Raw genomic sequence first — 18,398 nt, forward strand, 5'->3', positions numbered from 1 at the left:
AGCAAAAAGCTTGACCAAAAGTTTGCCTCAAACTTTTTGGCAAACTTTTGGCATCACAAATCAACACCCTGGAGAGCAAAAGTTTGCGCCAACGTTTGCCTCAAAATTTTTGGCAAACGTTGGCGCCACACCAACACACCCAGGGGAGAAAAAGCTTGCGCCAACGTTTGCCTCAAGCTTTTTGGCGAACGTTGGCGCCACAAGGCATACGAGGGGTATACTTCCAACAAGAATAACACGAGCTACAGAGCTCCAAATGAGGTGATTCAAAAAGTAATGGAAAGTAGGAATCGAGAGATTTCCAAGCATATATGGCACTGTATGGTGGACACTAAAATTGAGGGAGAAAACTGCCCCGCAATGAGCATAAACGAACATGGTGGCAACCTGCAGTGAGGCCAACTGACCTCTGCACCTTCGACAGAGTATAACTCGAGCTGTAGAGCTCCAAATGATGTGCTCCCAACGGCATTGGAAAGTAGACATCCAGGGCTTTCCAAAAATATATAATAGTATGGGGTGGACAATACGTTTGAGCCTCCAAAACTGACGTTTTCGACCACATTTGAGGCAAACTTTACCTCAAATGTTGGGCACCAAAGCCAGCGACCCTGTCCTCTTCAAAGGCGCATAACTTGAGTTGTAGATGTCCAATTGAGGTGATTCTAAGTGGGTTAGAAAGCTGACATTCAGAGCTTTCCAACCATATATAATAGTCTATAGTGGGCATAAAATTGGCAACGTTGACAAGAGGACAAAGTAGCGCCACATATATGTACTAGGGGGCCAACGTTTGAGCAAAAGTTTGACCCCAAACTTTGGCTCAAACGTTGGTAGCAGCAAGAATGGGGCAGCTGGTGTAAAAAGTTTGAGTAAAAGTTTGCCTCAAACTTTTACTCAAACTTTTACTGAAGCTTTTAAGATTCACAACCCGGTTCACATTGGTTCTCTCTCCAACTCCAAGAGCAATCAACCAAGGCCTCTATCAACCCAATTCCATCAAGAGCAAGGGCCCAATTGACACCACTCAAAGGCACAAGAGATAGTTAGAATAGAAATTTCATTTTAATTGTAATCTGTTTTGAATTTCATTTTTATTTTTGTAAAAATGCCTATAAATAGGTATCTGTTTCATTTTAAAGGGGGGCGAGCTCCACTAGGGAGCATTAGGAATACAGAACTCTCTCTCTTTAGTTTTTTTTCCTTTTTGTTTTGAATCTTGGGTTGAGAATTGAAGAAATTCTGTTTCAATCTCAACTTGAGAATTCTCTCTGTTTTCCTCTTCTGCAAACTTTCAGTGAATTGCAATTTGAATTAAAACTCTCTTTACTGCTTTCATCTCTATTTCTTCTGCAAATTGTTTACTGTTGGATCAAGGAAGGAATTGAGATCTAGACTTGGTCTCTAGTCTCATCCAACCCCTGAGATCTTCAACTTTCCTTTAGTTATTGCAATTGAGCTACATTTCATTTTCTGTTCGGTTCCTCAATTCAATTTACATTAAGCCTGCTGCAAATCTCATTTACTTTCCTGCACGTGTGTTCCTCTGCATTTTACATTTGAGCCACTGTGATCTGAATTTACTTTTCATGCAATTTTAATTTCCTTACAATTGTTCTAATCTTTGATTTACTGCTTTCATTTAATTTCCCTGCACCCGGTCCCCTTTACTTTCACGCAATTTATATTTCTTGCAATTCAAGTTTCAGCTATTTTACTTTCTTGCTCTTTAAGTTACTTGCAATTTTACTTTCTGCACTTTATAATTCTTGCAAGTTTACATTCTGTTGGCTTCAATTGTCACTCAAATCATTCAATGTTAGCTTGACTAAACTAATCACCCATTAAAGTTGCTTGATCCATCAATCCCTGTGGGATCGACCTCACTCACGTGAGTTTTACTACTTGATGCGACCCGGTATACTTGCCGGTTAGTTTAGGGTGTTTTGGAGAAATTCGTTTTTCCACAAAAATATCCATCATCAGGCATTATATCCTCGGAACAAGAGCGGGCCAGGCGCTATATCCTCGGAAGTGGCAGAAAGGCGACATCCGAAAGGATGTGTCAGGTTGGCATTTATAGACCAATAAGTGATATCAGGAGCCAATAGGATAGACATTCATCAAATGCATTCCATATGTGCTTGTTTGCTTTGATTACTTGAGCCTACCTAATTGTATAATATGCCTACTTGCTTCTTGAATTACTTGTTATATATTTGAATATTACTTGTGTTTTCCTTGCTTGTATTATCTGTGTTTGTCTAGTGCTGAGGAGTGTAAGTAGGCGGTGGCGATGGGATCAAAGGGAGGATCGGTTGGTGAAGGCTGTGGGACAGCGGTGTTAGTTAGAATAGAAATTCCTTAAGATAGATTACCCGGTTTATTTATGTTAAGGTTTATATAACTATGCTTATCTGTTTTAGTATGCTTTAAGATTGAATCTTGTGATGGATATGTAGCTTAGGATTGCCTTTGGCGTCCCAGGGTCTTATATCCTACATCACTGGGCACTGTTACCATACTGAGAACCTCTGATTCTCATACCATATTTCTGTTGTGCTTTTCAGATGCAGGTCACAACCCATCTCGGTGAGTTGCTCTGATGGTGACAGAAGCGGAGGATCATGATACCTTTTGGAGTCTCTCTGGTTTATTTTATTTATATATATATCTCTCACTTTTGTATTTTGTTTTGCCTAGAGGCACGTATTGAGAGAACAGAACATGTACAAGCTGTTTTCACTGTCTGGTTCTATATGTCTGTATACGGCTAGCTGGCTTAAACTCCGCGAGCCGTGGCTAGATCCTTATGATATTATACTATTATATTTTTATATATCTCATCTGTTTTTGTGCTCTAAGTTAGAAGCTTTGTTAGTATATGTTGAGTATTTGAAATCCTATTTTTGAGCTTTATCCTTCATCGGGCTTCTAGATTATACTATTCTTTCTATATATGTATATATTATCTACGAGCTTAGAACTATCGTAATCTCTGATAAATCTTTACTTTACGACATGAGGTAAAGCTTAGGCTAATTAGGGTGTTACACTAGGAGGCCTCTAGGGCATTGAACACTGCCTAGGGGGTCCTTTATGGGCGTTGGACGCTGGTCTCTTCTCCTTTGGGCGTTGGACGCCTGGAGTAGGGTAGCTGGCTAGCATTGAACACCAGTTTTGGGCCTTCAATGCTGAAGCAAAGTATGAACTATTATATATTTCTGGAAAGCCCTGAATGTTAGCTTTCCATAGACGTTGAGAACGCTCCATTTGAACTTCTGTAGCTCTAGAAATGTTCTTTTGAGTGCAAGAAGGGACAGCATCCACAATGCTTTCTCTGCCTCTGAATCAGACTTTTGCTCCAGCTCCTCAATTCAGCCAGAAATTACCTGAAATTGCATAAAAACACGAAAACTCAAAGTAGAATCCAAAAATGTGAATTTAACACAAAATCCTATGAAAACTTAATAAAACTTAAACAAAACATATTAAAAACTATATGAATATGATACCAAAAAGCGTATAAAATATTCGCTCATCAGATGACGAACGAGATGCTTTGACAACTTGTTGGGTTAGTAACGTTGGAAGTAGGATGCTTCGTGGAGAATATGTATATATATATATATATATATATATAATACATCGTGTGATTTGGATTTTCGAGGGCGAAAATCTTTTTAAGGAGGGGAGGATGTAAGAACTGGGTTTTTCATGAATAAAATTATTTAAATGGCCAAATTAGATTCCGGAAAGTTAGAATGAGAATTTGGAGATTTAAATATGATTTTTGGACTCATTAGGTCTTTTTGAGTCAGAAAATGTGTTTCCTGCGAAAAACCGTGAAAAATTACGAACCGGCAGTTAAACCGATTGAACCGGTTCAAGTCTGCCCGGTACCGCACGAGAAAAATTGAAAACCGTCAAAAACCTTAGAAAAATATTAGAAGTTGAAAACCAGGGGTTAATTTTAAAGGTTTGGCCTGAAGTTGGGCCAAACGGACTAAAAACGCTAACAGGTTGGACCGGGCCCAAGTTGGGCCCAAGCCCAACATATATAAGGGTTCATTTAATGAACCCATGCAGCAACAACACTCATTAAACACAACACACACATCAGAAATTGAAAGAGGGAGAAGAAAAGAGATTGAGTACTATTCACTTTAATCTTCCCAACCTCATATCTTGAGCTAGAGAGCTCTGATCGCCGCATCGTTTACGACTACGCATTTATTGTGAAGAGCTCTACAAAACCCATATAAGAAGCTGGTAAGTAAAGCTCGAATCCCTCTCAGTTCTTCTCCTCAAAGTTTTGAGTTTTAGAGTTTTGGCTAAGTGAGATTTTGTGATTTTTGGGTGTTTGGGTACACTCTAGCGTTTGTTTGATGTTAGTTTTGGCTTCCAAAACTGTTGGGCAAGGTAAGAGGGATTGAAACTCTTGTGAGATTTCAATTATAATGAGCCCTAGGTTTGTTTATGATGATTTATGTATATATAGCTTGATTATGGTGAGTTTGGAGCTTGTTGATGCTTGTTGGAGATTCTTGGTGGCTTAGTGTGTGATTGAAAGCTTATCTTGTGCTCAATTTAGGGTTTTCGAGCATATTGGGGACCGTCCAAGGTATGGTTTCGGTTTCTTCTATATAGTATATAATATTCATGGACACTTAGGCTAGTGACCCATAGGATAGGAATGAATTATAATGGTTGTTGAGGTGTTGAATATTGATGTATGTTGAATAATATTGATATGTTGAGAATGAATGAATGTACATGGTTGTGAGGTGTGAGGATAGCTTGTATGGAGATGATGACGATATGGAGTTTTGAAATGAGGAATATGTGAATTTGATAATAATTGTTGGTATTTAAGGATTATGCTGTTTGATGTTGGTTATATGATTTATTGTTGCTGATATGGTTGATGATTGATGATGATTAGTGATCTTGCTGGTATATTGAAGGTGAATGTTGAGATTGTAGATAAATGATTTGAATGAAGAAGAGTTGATAAATCATGAATGTTGAATTGGTAAAGGTGGTGTGAGAGATTGGAATTGAAAGGATATGGGATTGATTTTGATGTTGGTAATGATTAAATTAGGATTGAAGAAAATGTTGGTGGGGGATTGATTTTGGGTATCACATGATTGAGTTTTGGTGGTTGGAAGTGGTATAATATGATAAAAAGGGTAGGTTATGATAGAAAGTAGAACTTGAAGTGGTTATGGTTTGGTTTGGTGGGAAATGTTGGTAATGTTGAGGTTTTGGAACTCTTGTAAAAAATGGGTTTTTGGTGAAATTCGTTTGATTATAACTTTTGCTTCAGCTTTCAAAATTGATTGGGATTTGTTTGAAAGTAAAGCTTATTGAAAACCCTTTAATTTGATATGAAGTTTGTAAAATTTGAAATATTGTAGAGGGAGTTATGATCATTCAAAATTGGAGTTGAAAATCTGAAATTTTGCAAAGTTGCAGAATTTCAGGATTTCTGATATGTGCGCACGCACAGCTTTGTGCAGACGCACACCCTGCAAAAATCTTGATCTGTGTGGACGCACAGACCTGTGCGCACGCACAGGCAGGGAATTGCGTTCTGCTTGCAGCGTTAGCATGGCTTGTGCACGTACACATCAAAGAAGAATTGCAACCTGTGCGGACGCACAGCCCTGTGCGCACGCACAAGTCGGGAAGGGTCGTCTATTGGGGGTGCTAGCACACCCTGTGCAAGTGAACAGACCATATGATTTTATTTACTTGTGCGTACGCACACCCCTGTGTGTACGCACACTTTTAAAATCTTCCTGGGCGTGCGTGTGGACACCCCTGTGCGGCCGCACACGCCCTGATTCTCAAATTTTAACTTTGTTTTCAACTATCTCCCCTTCCCAACAAGGTTGTAAGCTTCTATAACACCATTTTAAGGCTTGTGGAGTTAATTTTGAGTATGGGCATATGAGAAATAACCTAAGGCTTTTAGTTGATGATTATTATGAAGAATTAGAAGACGGAGGTTTAGGTTTCGGGTGTAATGAAGATGGTTTGATGGCTTGTGGAAGTAGATTGGTATGTAAATTGAGAAACTGAGGGACTAATGAGTCCGGAGTGGAATGGCTTATGACGGACTTTAGAAATATGAGTGTTGAGAGTGTGCCAAGCACTATATCCTTATAATATTGAGAATTGATAATTGAAAGTGGATTGAGATGAGAAATGGTGACGCCTAGTAATGATTTGAGGTGGATGGACTCGTTGGACGTGAAAAGTGTGCCAGGCACTATATCCTCAGAACGATAGTGTTTGAAAGAGAGTGGGACAGGCACTATATCCTTGGAATGAATTGTGATGAGTTATGTGTAATTGTAGTTTCCCTTTTTTTGCCGCAAGAGTGGGCCAGGCACTATATCCTCGGAACGGTAGTGTGTCAGGCACTATATCCTCGGAACAAGAGCGGGCCAGGCGCTATATCCTCGGAAGTGGCAGAAAGGCGACATCCGAAAGGATGTGTCGGGTTGGCATTTATAGACCAATAAGTGATATTAGGAGCCAATAGGATAGACATTCATCAAATGCATTCCATATGTGCTTGTTTGCTTTGATTACTTGAGCCTGCCTAATTGTATAATATGCCTACTTGCTTCTTGAATTACTTGTTATATATTTGAATATTACTTGTTTTTTCCTTGCTTGTATTATCTATGTTTGTCTAGTGCTGAGGAGTGTAAGTAGGCGGTGGCGATGGGATCAAAGGGAGGATCGGTTGGTGAAGGCTGTGGGACAGCGGTGTTAGTTAGAATAGAAATTCCTTAAGATAGATTACCCGGTTTATTTATGTTAAGGTTTATATAACTATGCTTATCTGTTTTAGTATGCTTTAAGATTGAATCTTGTGATGGATATGTAGCTTAGGATTGCCTTTGGCATCCCAGGGTCTTATATCCTACATCACTGGGCACTGTTACCATACTGAGAACTTCTGATTCTTATACCATATTTCTATTGTGCTTTTCAGATGCAGGTCACAACCCATCTCGGTGAGTTGCTCTGATGGTGACAGAAGCGAAGGATCATGATACCGTTTGGAATCTCTCTGGTTTATTTTATTTATATATATATATCTCTCTCACTTTTGTATTTTGTTTTGCCTAGAGGCATGTATTGAGAGAACAGAACATGTACAAGCTGTTTTCACTGTCTGGTTCTGTATGTCTGTATACGGCTAGCTGGCTTAAACTCTGCGAGCCGTGGCTAGATCCTTATGATATTATACTATTATATTTTTATATATCTCATCTGTTTTTGTGCTCTAAGTTAGAAGCTTCGTTAGTATATGTTGAGTATTTGAAATCCTATTTTTGAGCTTTATCCTTCATCGGGCTTCTAGATTATACTATTCTTTCTATATATGTATATATTATCTACGAGCTTAGAACTATCGTAATCTCTGATAAATCTTTACTTTACGACATGAGGTAAAGCTTAGGCTAATTAGGGTGTTACACTAGGAGGCCTCTAGGGCATTGAACACTGCCTAGGGGGTCCTTTATGGGCGTTGGACGCTGGTCTCTTCTCCTTTGGGCGTTGGACGCTTGGAGTAGGGTAGCTGGCTAGCGTTGAACATCAGTTTTGGGCCTTCAATGCTGAAGCAAAGTATGAACTATTATATATTTCTGGAAAGCCCTGAATGTTAGCTTTCCATAGACGTCTAGAACACTCCATTTGAATTTTTGTAGCTCTAGAAATGTTCTTTTGAGTGCAAGAAGGTTAGATCCGGACAGCATCTACAATGCTTTCTCTGCCTCTGAATCAGACTTTTGCTCCAGCTGCTCAATTCAGCCAGAAATTACCTGAAATTGCATAAAAACACGAAAACTCAAAGTAGAATACAAAAATGTGAATTTAACACAAAATCCTATGAAAACTTAATAAAACTTAAACAAAACATACTAAAAACTATATGAATATGATACCAAAAAGCGTATAAAATATCCGCTCATCAGATGATGAACATAAATAAACTCAGTTCAACACAAGTACAGACCAAATGCACCTTATTTAAATCCAAAATACACCGAAATTACATAAGTCAAAATAAGCACAAACCAAAAGTTTACCTTATTTAAATCCAGAATACAACGAAATTACATAATGATAACTCAAAATTCCTCTTCCTTCTTCTTCTTTATTATTATTATCATCATCATCATCTTCTTCTTTTTTTGTTCATCTTCTCCTTCTTGTTTTACCTTCTCATGATTCTTCTTATTTTACTCTTATAACTAAAATGATAACAAGAAAAAATCAAACAAAGAAGAAAAAAATACGTAATGCTAAAAAATCACTAGGAAGAGGAAGAATCTACATTTATTCAACTAAATAAGAAATAAGAGCAACAGAAAGAAGAAAAAAAAAGAAAAAGATACACCATTAAAGAAGATATTTTTGTGCATTTGTAGCAAACTTTCGGTGTCGAAACTAAGAAATTTATGTGTTATTATTACGAATTTTTGATGTTATTTTTTCTGATAAATTCTGTATAATTCAAAGCTTTTCCTCTTTTTCCTTCTCATCATTTGCTACTTCTTTTTCTTATTTTTCATCTTTCTCTTCTTTCTCTTCTTCTTCTTATTTTATTTTCTCATAATTTTTCTTATTTTACACTTTTAAGAGGATTAAAAAAAAGAGAAAAAAAATCAAACAAAAAATAAATAACTGCAATATCACATGAGGAGAAGGAGAAGAAGAATAAACAAAAATAAAATGCAGCAACAAAAGCACCAATTGAAGAAGGAGGAAGAGGTGCATGAAGAAATACAAAGAAGAAGAAAGACGTGATTAAGTGGGTTTTGTTAATTAGACTTAATTACCAAAAAGACTTAGATGTGTAGAAACTCAAAATGTAACTCTAAAACTATTTAGTTTCAATTTAATCCTAAAATCTAGAATAGTTTTAAATAGCCCATAATTTGAATATGTAACGACCCAATTTTCAATATGTCTAGATCATACCAAAAACTGAGCGCTACCAACTTGTCTTCCTAGTTATTATCTATTATTTATTATATGAGCCTGATTCGTTGTTAAAAGCGTAGTTATTTTGTGAAGTACTCTTTTTGAAAATGTTTGGATTAATAAACAGAATCATGCATAATCAATCCGCAAGTAATAACAGATAAAACAGTTATGAACAAGAACACTTAAATACATCCTAAGCAGTTAACAACATTTAGTCATCCAGCCTTTATTAGAGTATAGATCTTAGTTAGAATACTCCTAGATATAGCTAGATAATAATTATATACATACATATATATATATATATGTATATATATATATGTATACATATAACATCCCAGGCCCTGACCTGTTCAAGAAGTCACTAAACTAGCACCTAGGCTAGCCTACACTCTATACTCACCTAGTCCCTCTAATCCACTAAAGCAAGGGAAACTATGTTTTAGGTCTTCAAAACTCAAGTCAAGTGGAACGTCATCAAAAGGTGGAAGAATATCTACTACTCCTCTACACGATCATACATTTTTGTATGACATCTCACTAGTACTTCATCAAGTAGCCATATAACAGGAGTCTCATACGCAGAATTTAGGTTAAAGTTCACATACAAACGGAGTGTAGAAGTTGGCTGGTTTCACAGTATATACATATAAACAGAGAATGAGATTCACCCTAGACTCAAAAGACCACCTAGAGCGGAATCCTCTTACAAACGGTCGTTAGCAAACTATGGAAGGGTATTCACGCTTCCATCTGAAGGGGGAAGGAAGAGAGAAGGGCTAAGAACTGGGGAGTTCTTAGTAGATTCGGGGTTATTAGTTAAGTTCATTAATCCTGTTTTGCATAGCAGAATATAAAAAAGCAGTAAACAGAAGATACAGATAAATAGAAAAAATAGAGGAAATAAAAAACAGAACGCAAATAGAAGAATACCAGAAAACAAACACAGACACAGAGAATAGAATACAAACAAAGAAGGCATACATTCATACAACAAGTATAATAGAGGAAATGCACAACTAAGTATGATGCATGTCTGTCCTAAGCAGGCCATGACCTCACGTGTCAGTTTACACGTTGTAGCCCGACATTACCTAGGAACTAGTCCTAGATATGGTATTATCTCTGTAGATGAACTTTGGCCTACAGAAATAGCGTTCTTGTAAGTGAAATTCGGCTTACAGAAATAGTCTAAACACAATACCACAACTTTCTGTAGGTGAACTTTGGCCTATAGAAATGTCACCCCTGAAAGTGAACTTTGGCTTACAGAAATGGCACCCCTGTAAGTGAACTTCGGCTTACAGGAATAGCAACTCTTTGTAGGTGAACTTCGGCCTACAGGAGCAACAGCCTGAGATACACAATTGATATTTACTGTAGGTGAATTTTGGCCTACAGGAATAACAACTCACTATACATGAACTTTGGCCTACAGAAAGTCTAGGGCTAATGGAAAAACAGCAGATGAACATACAATAGAATATCGTGCCACAAGGCTTAACTCTTTATTTTTTATACTCTTTTCGTTTATTCTCTTTGTTATATTACTCTTTTCTCTTTGTCTCTTTACTATGCTTTGATTACTCTTTTCTCTTTGTCTCTTTGCCTTACTCTGGTTTCTCTGTTTAACGTATGTATTTATAGCTTATGTAAATTTCAGTATGAATAGTTAGCCTATCCCAAGTATAGGTTCATTAAGTCTATACTGAAACAGTTTAACTTTTCATATTATACCTAACCTTATGCGTAACTCAAATACTAACTATGTTGTTCCTAGTTTGTTCACTAATCTCTATTTGTTTCTATCATTAAAACTTTGCCGACTTTTTTCTTCGATTTTTATCTTTTCTTCAACTTTATATCTTTTCTTTATCTTTGCCTCACTAATAGGTTATTACCACTCCTTAAGTATTTTATGAAGGTAATTATGAGATTCTGAGCTTAAAGTTGTCTTTCTAAAGCTTTTACGAAAAATTGCCTTTTCCATATTATTTTATTATTTTTATTTAAATATTATTTTAATTTAATATTTATTATTTCATTATTAAATTTTCGAAATTTACCCTTTCTTACTTTAAAATTCACTTTTTACTACCCATAACTTTTAATATTTTTACTTTAACCACCCTAACTTTTGAAAATTACAAAGTAACCCCCAAACACCAAAATAATTACTTCCTTTGCCTTTTTAAGATCAAAAGTCTGTTCTTCATTGTTCTTCACTACACTCAAAGTGTTCTTCATTCGTAAATTCTTCAGATTCTTTCTTTGTTCTTACCTGTTTTTTAATCATTTCGGTAACTGATTTTTTCCAAAATTCATAATAAATTGGCAGCCACTATAGTCCAACATTTTTCACTTGATTTTAACACAAAATCAACCCCAATTTAAGGGTTAAGGTTTGAAATTCCAGCAGCCACAAGAACATGCATTCAAAGCTTGCACATCATCAAATTGCATCCAATTTTCAACAAAATTTTAACAAGAATCACTCATATAAACAATTAATTTCAAGTATAATCAAACCATATCATAATCACACAACTCAAATACAATTAATCAATTTTAATTTCACCAAATCCTACCTTGATTTGCTGCCTCAAATTCGGTTGCTCCTTAGGGTGTTCTTTAAACACTTTTTCCTCCTAAATCACATCAAGAACAACTTTAAATCCCTAAAATCTCAACTGATCGAACCTTAACCAACATGATAGTAAGGGATTCCTCACCTTAAACATGCAGAAAATTGAGGTTTCTTGGCCCTCAAGTCAAGCTAAGCATGATTCGTAAGGAAGAACATCAAAAAAACACATGTTCATGCATGTTTCCTTGATATGTTACATCAAGAAAACCGAATTCAAAGCGGAAGGGAGCAGCAATCTCACCTTATTTCCATCCTTGATATGTTACATGATTATGTAGAAAAAGAAGAGATGATCATTTTGGTTGGATTGGAATTTTGATTTGAGTTTTAGTTCACAATAAATCAAGTTTTGAAGATTTATGAACCAAGAACTTTCTCTCTTTTCTCTCTTGGAGATTTTTGGCTATAATGAAGAAATGAGGCAACCTTGGGAGTCTTGGGAGTGAGGGGAGATTTGTGATTCGTTGGCTTGGGAGGTGGTTAAAATAATAATAAAATATCTCAGGTGTATAACTACTAAAACTAGATGTATCGGAACACATGTAAAAACATCTCTAAAAATTCTTTCCTGAGCTACTAGTATAAATGACACTAGTAAAATATTTAATATGAGAATAGAACATGTATGAGGCCTTAGCATTGCTAAAGTCATCCGAGAGTGCTGGTGCTAATCTGCACTAGTAAACTGTGAACCTAGTCAAACCGATCTGTTTTTAACTAAAACAGACCAGGTAATATTATAATATCATTCAAGCAGTTTTGGTACTAATATAATGATAATATTATGTTATTATCTTTCTTCTCTCATAAATGGAGTCCGGTTCATCAAACTGAGACTATTTACGGAAACCAAAATCAAAAGCTCCTAATCAATACGGTTTAAAAACTAGGTTCTTCGCGACCGCGTTGTCGAGCTTGCTTCGAAAGAGGTTCTAGCTTAGTGATAATATGATGATGATGTAGATTGAGGTGTTTGATGATATAGCAAAGATATTTCTTTCACTGATCTTTTGAAAAACTCCGTATCTTTAAAAAAGATCTTGGGTATCCAAAAACTAAATTGTTATAGAATATGCTAAAATTCATCACTAAACTTGCCATTATACACTATTTTTATATTGTTTCTCACTATTAAACAGTGATTCCTTGCATTATTGTTAGAATCAAACAAGATCAATTAGTTCGATCGAAAATTCGATGAATCGATGATTAAGTTGACTTGATTTGATATTTAGACCATATTTACAAGCAACTCGGTCAATAATAGTCAAATTTATTAAAAAACGGATGGGTCGCGAGCACGATTCACACGCCTCCACAATACACTAGATTACAGTAGAAGATATTTGTGAAATAATTCACAAAAATTATCCCAATGAGTCTTAAATCGTGAACCTTTGAATTGTTTGTGGTTGTGCATCACTTTACTACAATTTATTAAATTTTTAAAAAATTTAAACTCTTATTTTATGAAAATATAACTCTAAAACCATTTAGTTTCAATTTAATAGTAAATTCTAGCATCGTTTTAAATTGCCCATAATTTAAATATGTTAAATTTTATCCCTAAGTTTGGGATATCGAATTCGTTAAAAACCTGGTGGGTTGGGGTCTGATCTGCACACCTCCACAGAGTACATTAGATTGCAATAGGAGATACTTGTGAAATAATTCACAAAAATTATTCCATTAAGTCTCGAAACTTTGAATCGTTTGTGGCTGCGTGTCAATTTGTCATTTAACTAACAATGATCTTACTATACCATATACTAATAATATATAGGAAAACTTTTAAGTTGATCAATATATTTGTATTTTAATAATTTTAACTACTGATTTTAATTACATATATATATATATATATATATATATATATATATATATATATATATATATATATAGAAGATCAATGATTAAAATTTATTAAAATATTAATATATTGATATATTTAAAAGTTTTTTAATAATATATAATATATAAAATTGTATTTATTTTTGAGAATAGGATAAGATAAAATACGGAAAATAAAGAATAGAGACATAAAATTTTATATTTTTATATTTTGTTTGGTGATAAATTAAAATAAGTTATAAAAATTTAATTTATTCTGTTTTTTTATTTAAAAAATTTGAGAAAAAATATAATAATAAAAAATATAATTATAAGATATTAACAAGAGTAATAAAAAAATAAAAAATAAGTTATGTTCTTTGTTAGTATTTTTGTGTCTATCTTATTAAGATGGACACAAAATACACTAATTCAGTATCTCTAGATACAATATTTTATCCATATCTTATCTATTAAATACGATTTTATGTTTTTGTATTCCTATCTCAATGTCTCATCCCTAAAAACAAAAACTAACGCTTCTAAGAGTCAAACTGCCAAAGGTGCAACGTTGTACTGTGTCTAAAACTATTAATGAGTAAGAAAAACAAGGCTATTGGTGAAAACTATATAAACAATATATCACATTAAAGCAATGAAATTATATATAAATTTATTTAAATTTAAATTATGTGAAATATTAGACATAAAAAATAATGGAAATATAATTTTTATTCTTCAGTAATAATATTGTATTATAATTTTATATTATTTATTTAATTATTGTCAAGTTAGTAGTTCAATCAATAATTTAGTGATTAAACTATTGATCAAATAATTTAATAACTTAATCGGATTAATTACTGGTTCTGCTTTGATTATAATTATCAAAATCAGTCTGATTTAGTATAAATGACCCAACTTTTAATACATTATAATAATACTAAAATCAAAGCTTTACCAATTTATATTCCTTTAAAGAACAACTTTTACTTAACATAGATATGAACCTGAATGGCCGTTAGAAACGTGATTACTTTTTCGGAGTAGTTTTTTTTTTTTTTTTGTTTAAACGTGTACAAGATGTCTCTGGTACGGGTTGAAGGATGGATTGGAAACCTGCGGGTCAAGGCGAAGATCGGGTCGCGTGACTAGACACTTAACACTAAGGCCCAACAACACTCAATATATTTTTAGTCACTCCTCTGTACTCTTCTGTGGCAGATGTCCCTTTACTTAATAAACCGAATTCAAGTCATTTTTATTTAAAACCAACACCTCTCTTTATAACCTTTCCAAACCTCCGAAACCACTTTACTTACAACAAGTTCTTCTTTCATACAAAAACCAGTTCTTTCTTAACCATAATTTTCCCAACCCAACTTCAAAACCGTTTCAGATTTAAACCTCTTTAAAAGAATCATTTATTAAGTAAATCTCACGGCAGGGTCTCGAGACTTTAGGAAGGACGACAATCAAACTCAAAACATAAATCAAAAGCCAAATAATACAATTTCCCAAGTCCAACCTTTTTCTAAATATTTGAAACAAAGTCTTAGGTTTTGATGGACTGGATTTTAAGTTCACTATAATGAATATCATGAATCTGTCTTTGGCAAGTATACCAAATTGTCGTCAAGTAATAACTCATAGTAGAGTGAGGTCGAATCCTATAGAGATTGATTGATTGAGCAACTTTAGTTAATGGGTGATTTAGTCAAGCTAATCAAGAAGAATTGTTGGGTGCATAATTCTAAATGACAGAATTGTAAATGACTTAAAGATAAAGGGAAGCAATAAAGAGCAGAATTATAAAGAGCATGAAAGTAAATTACTGAAACATAAATGACTTAATTATAAATCGGGAATGGGTTGATAGCAGAAATTAAAGAAAGCTATAAAGAATGGGAAAGATAAGAATAGAGAAATTCATTGGGATTAGGAGATGTTGCTCTCTTTGGATCAATTCTAGATCATCACATCTTCAATCATGCAACTCATTGACCTCTTGGCAATCATGATTGATTGAAAACCAATTCCCAAGTGATTCAATCTCTCAAATCTTGATAATCAGCCAATTTCTTGGTCTAATTGCTCATGAAGAGAGATAAGCTTGGTCCTTGATTATACCATACATCCTCAATGATCCAAATAGTAGGTGGATTTCATGTCACCATATCCAATCCCAAAACCCAGATCTACTCAAGTGTGAGAAGGGATTTCAAGCATGGTTCGATGTTTCATTTTCCAAGGTTCCCATGAAACCCAATTTGCATTCAACCTCTTTTCCAAGATGATTGAACACTAGACTTGAGAAACGAAATTCCTTCTAGCAAATCAAAGAAAAGATGAAGAGAAGAAAAAATTCACTATCATTAATCCATCAAGTACAACAGAGCTCCCTCTCCCAATGAGAGGGATTTTAGCTACTCATAGCTTAGAGAAAGGTACAAGAGATGGAAGAAGATGAAGTGAAGTAAAACTAAACTCATTCCTTCTACTAGCCAACCCCTCCAACCAACTAACCAACCAACCCCTTTTTCTGTACTCTCAAGGGGTATTTATACTACTCCTATAAAAATTAAAAAAAGGAGAAAAAATTACAATTGAAATTTAAAGGAAAAGCTAATTAAATCGAGATATGTGCTTGGCGTGTGACCAGCGTGTGATCGGCGTGCCACACCCAGCTCCTTAAGTTGAGTGATATCTTCTTGCATGTTGTTGATGTTTTTTTGTATTTGGTGAATGTTTCCTTGTATCTCTTCCCAATTAAAGCCTTCTGAAAATTGTGCTTGGAACTGCGAAAATGGTGCTTGAACATAAGCTTCTTCTTATTGTGGTGGCTCTTGTGGCTCTTGCACATGAGCCCTATGTTCCCTGGCTCTTTGTAATGGGTTGATGGCCACAACTTTCTCCATCTTCTTTGCCGTAATTGGTTTGTCTTGCTCAACCAATGTTTTATCAATGACCTTCTCCACTCCAGCCTCATCACATAATCGCTGAATGATGCTTGGAAAAGCCAATCTTGTGCTATCTTTGGTGTTTTTCAGCACCCTGTGAATGTTGTTTGCTTTTATCTCCCCCACATTGATGTTCTCCCCCTTTATTATGCTGTAGATTAGTACAGCCCTTTCCAAAGTAACCTCCGAAGTGTTAGAGGTGGGGTTGAGGGATCTCCTTACAAAATCTAACCACCCTCTAGCTTGAGTGCATAAGTCTCTTCTTCTCAGTTGGTTTGGCCTTTCATCCTTGTTGTTGATCCACTGAACATTAAGGACACAAATCTTATTCAAGATCTCTTCAAAACCCGGATCAAGTTGCTTCATCCTTTCTTCATAACTCCAGGTGGAACTTGTGCGCCTCACCTCTAGCATCCTCTCCAAATTTGCAGGGCTATAGTCAATGCTCTTCCCCCTCACATAACTTTGGTAGTCATACTTTTGTCTTAGTTAAGGCATGGCATTAGCATAGAATTCTCTTACTAGACTTTCCACCACCTTCTTTAGTGGGTTACAAAGGATAGCCTAGCCCCTCTTGTTGATCTCAATGGTGATCCCCCTATGCTCATCCCTCCCTAGTTAGAAACCAACTTCAGGAATTATTTACCTCTCACTCACCCACCCATAAAACTAGTTTTAGTGGAAGAATGAGAGGAATTTGAATTCATTGTAGCTTGATGAACCAGAGGAAGTCACCTTGGTTTTTCTCTTCTTTGAACCGGTGGCTTTTGGTGGTGCCATTTGGTTATGATGAGAGGGTTTAAAGAGTGATGAAAAGGGTAAAGAAAGAAACTTAAGACTTGATTGTCCCAATCAAGAAGGCAAGAAAGAAAGAAAGAAAGGAAGAAAGTAGAGTGGGGAAGAGTGATGGTTACGGGTGAGAGGAGGGAAGGTTGTAGTGTGGAAAAGATGGGTGGCTGAGTGCCTTATATAGAGGAGGTAGGGAAAAATCTGGAAGGTGTGAATTGGCAAAAATTTAAAGCTTTCACACTTGGGAGTGGCGCTCAGCATGAGAAGAAGCGCCAACCCCAATCTCTTCAGCTTTCCTCAGACTTTTGAGTTCCAAAGTGTGAAGTACACTTTGACTCCTTGACTTGATGAGTGATCAATGTCATGTGGGCCTGAAGAGAGAACTTTTGCATGGTCTAGAATTCAGAATAAATCTTTGTTGCAAGTATAGCTTCTAAACCAACAAAAGTCCTTTCTTACAAACGTTTTGGTTGTCACAAGTAACAAACCCCTTTAAAATTGATAACTGAAGTATTTAAACTCTGGGTCGTCTTCTCAAGGAACTGCAGGGAGGTGTTCTTATTACTAGTTATGAGTTTTGTAAATTGGGGATTTTGAAAGTAAGGAACGAATAATTTAAATGACAAGTAAAATAAATAAATAACTGTAAAATAAACTTTTGGCAAGGTATGAGAATTTGGAAGTCCTATCCTAGTTATCCTTATCAATGGTGATGAGAATTGAGTCTTAATCCCACTTAGTTAGCCTTTACTAAAGTAAAGGAAGGTCAAGTGGACCAATTAGTTTGATCCTCAGGTCCTAGTCAATTCCTAAGAAAGGACTAGAGTTATTGGAGTTTAATTCAATTGGCATAAATAACAATTATCAATCACGATGAGTTTGACAACTCAAGAGTTACCAATTAATCAACTAAAGCCAAAAGGAAGAAAATATAAATTATTAATAGAAATAAATGAAAGCAATCATAATTCTGAAATACCTCAAATTATATTAAATAGAAAACCAAATCTAAACATAAGTGGTTCATAAGCCAAATTGGCAAAAAGGAATATAAAGCAAAAGGAATATTGAACCTGATAAAGAGTCGGAATACTAAATTGAAATAACAAGAAATCCTAATCCTAAAACCTAAGAGAGAGGAGAGAACCTCTCTC

This window comes from Arachis hypogaea, chromosome 15 (genome assembly GCF_003086295.3).
Source record: "Arachis hypogaea cultivar Tifrunner chromosome 15, arahy.Tifrunner.gnm2.J5K5, whole genome shotgun sequence".
Taxonomy (NCBI): domain Eukaryota; kingdom Viridiplantae; phylum Streptophyta; class Magnoliopsida; order Fabales; family Fabaceae; genus Arachis; species Arachis hypogaea.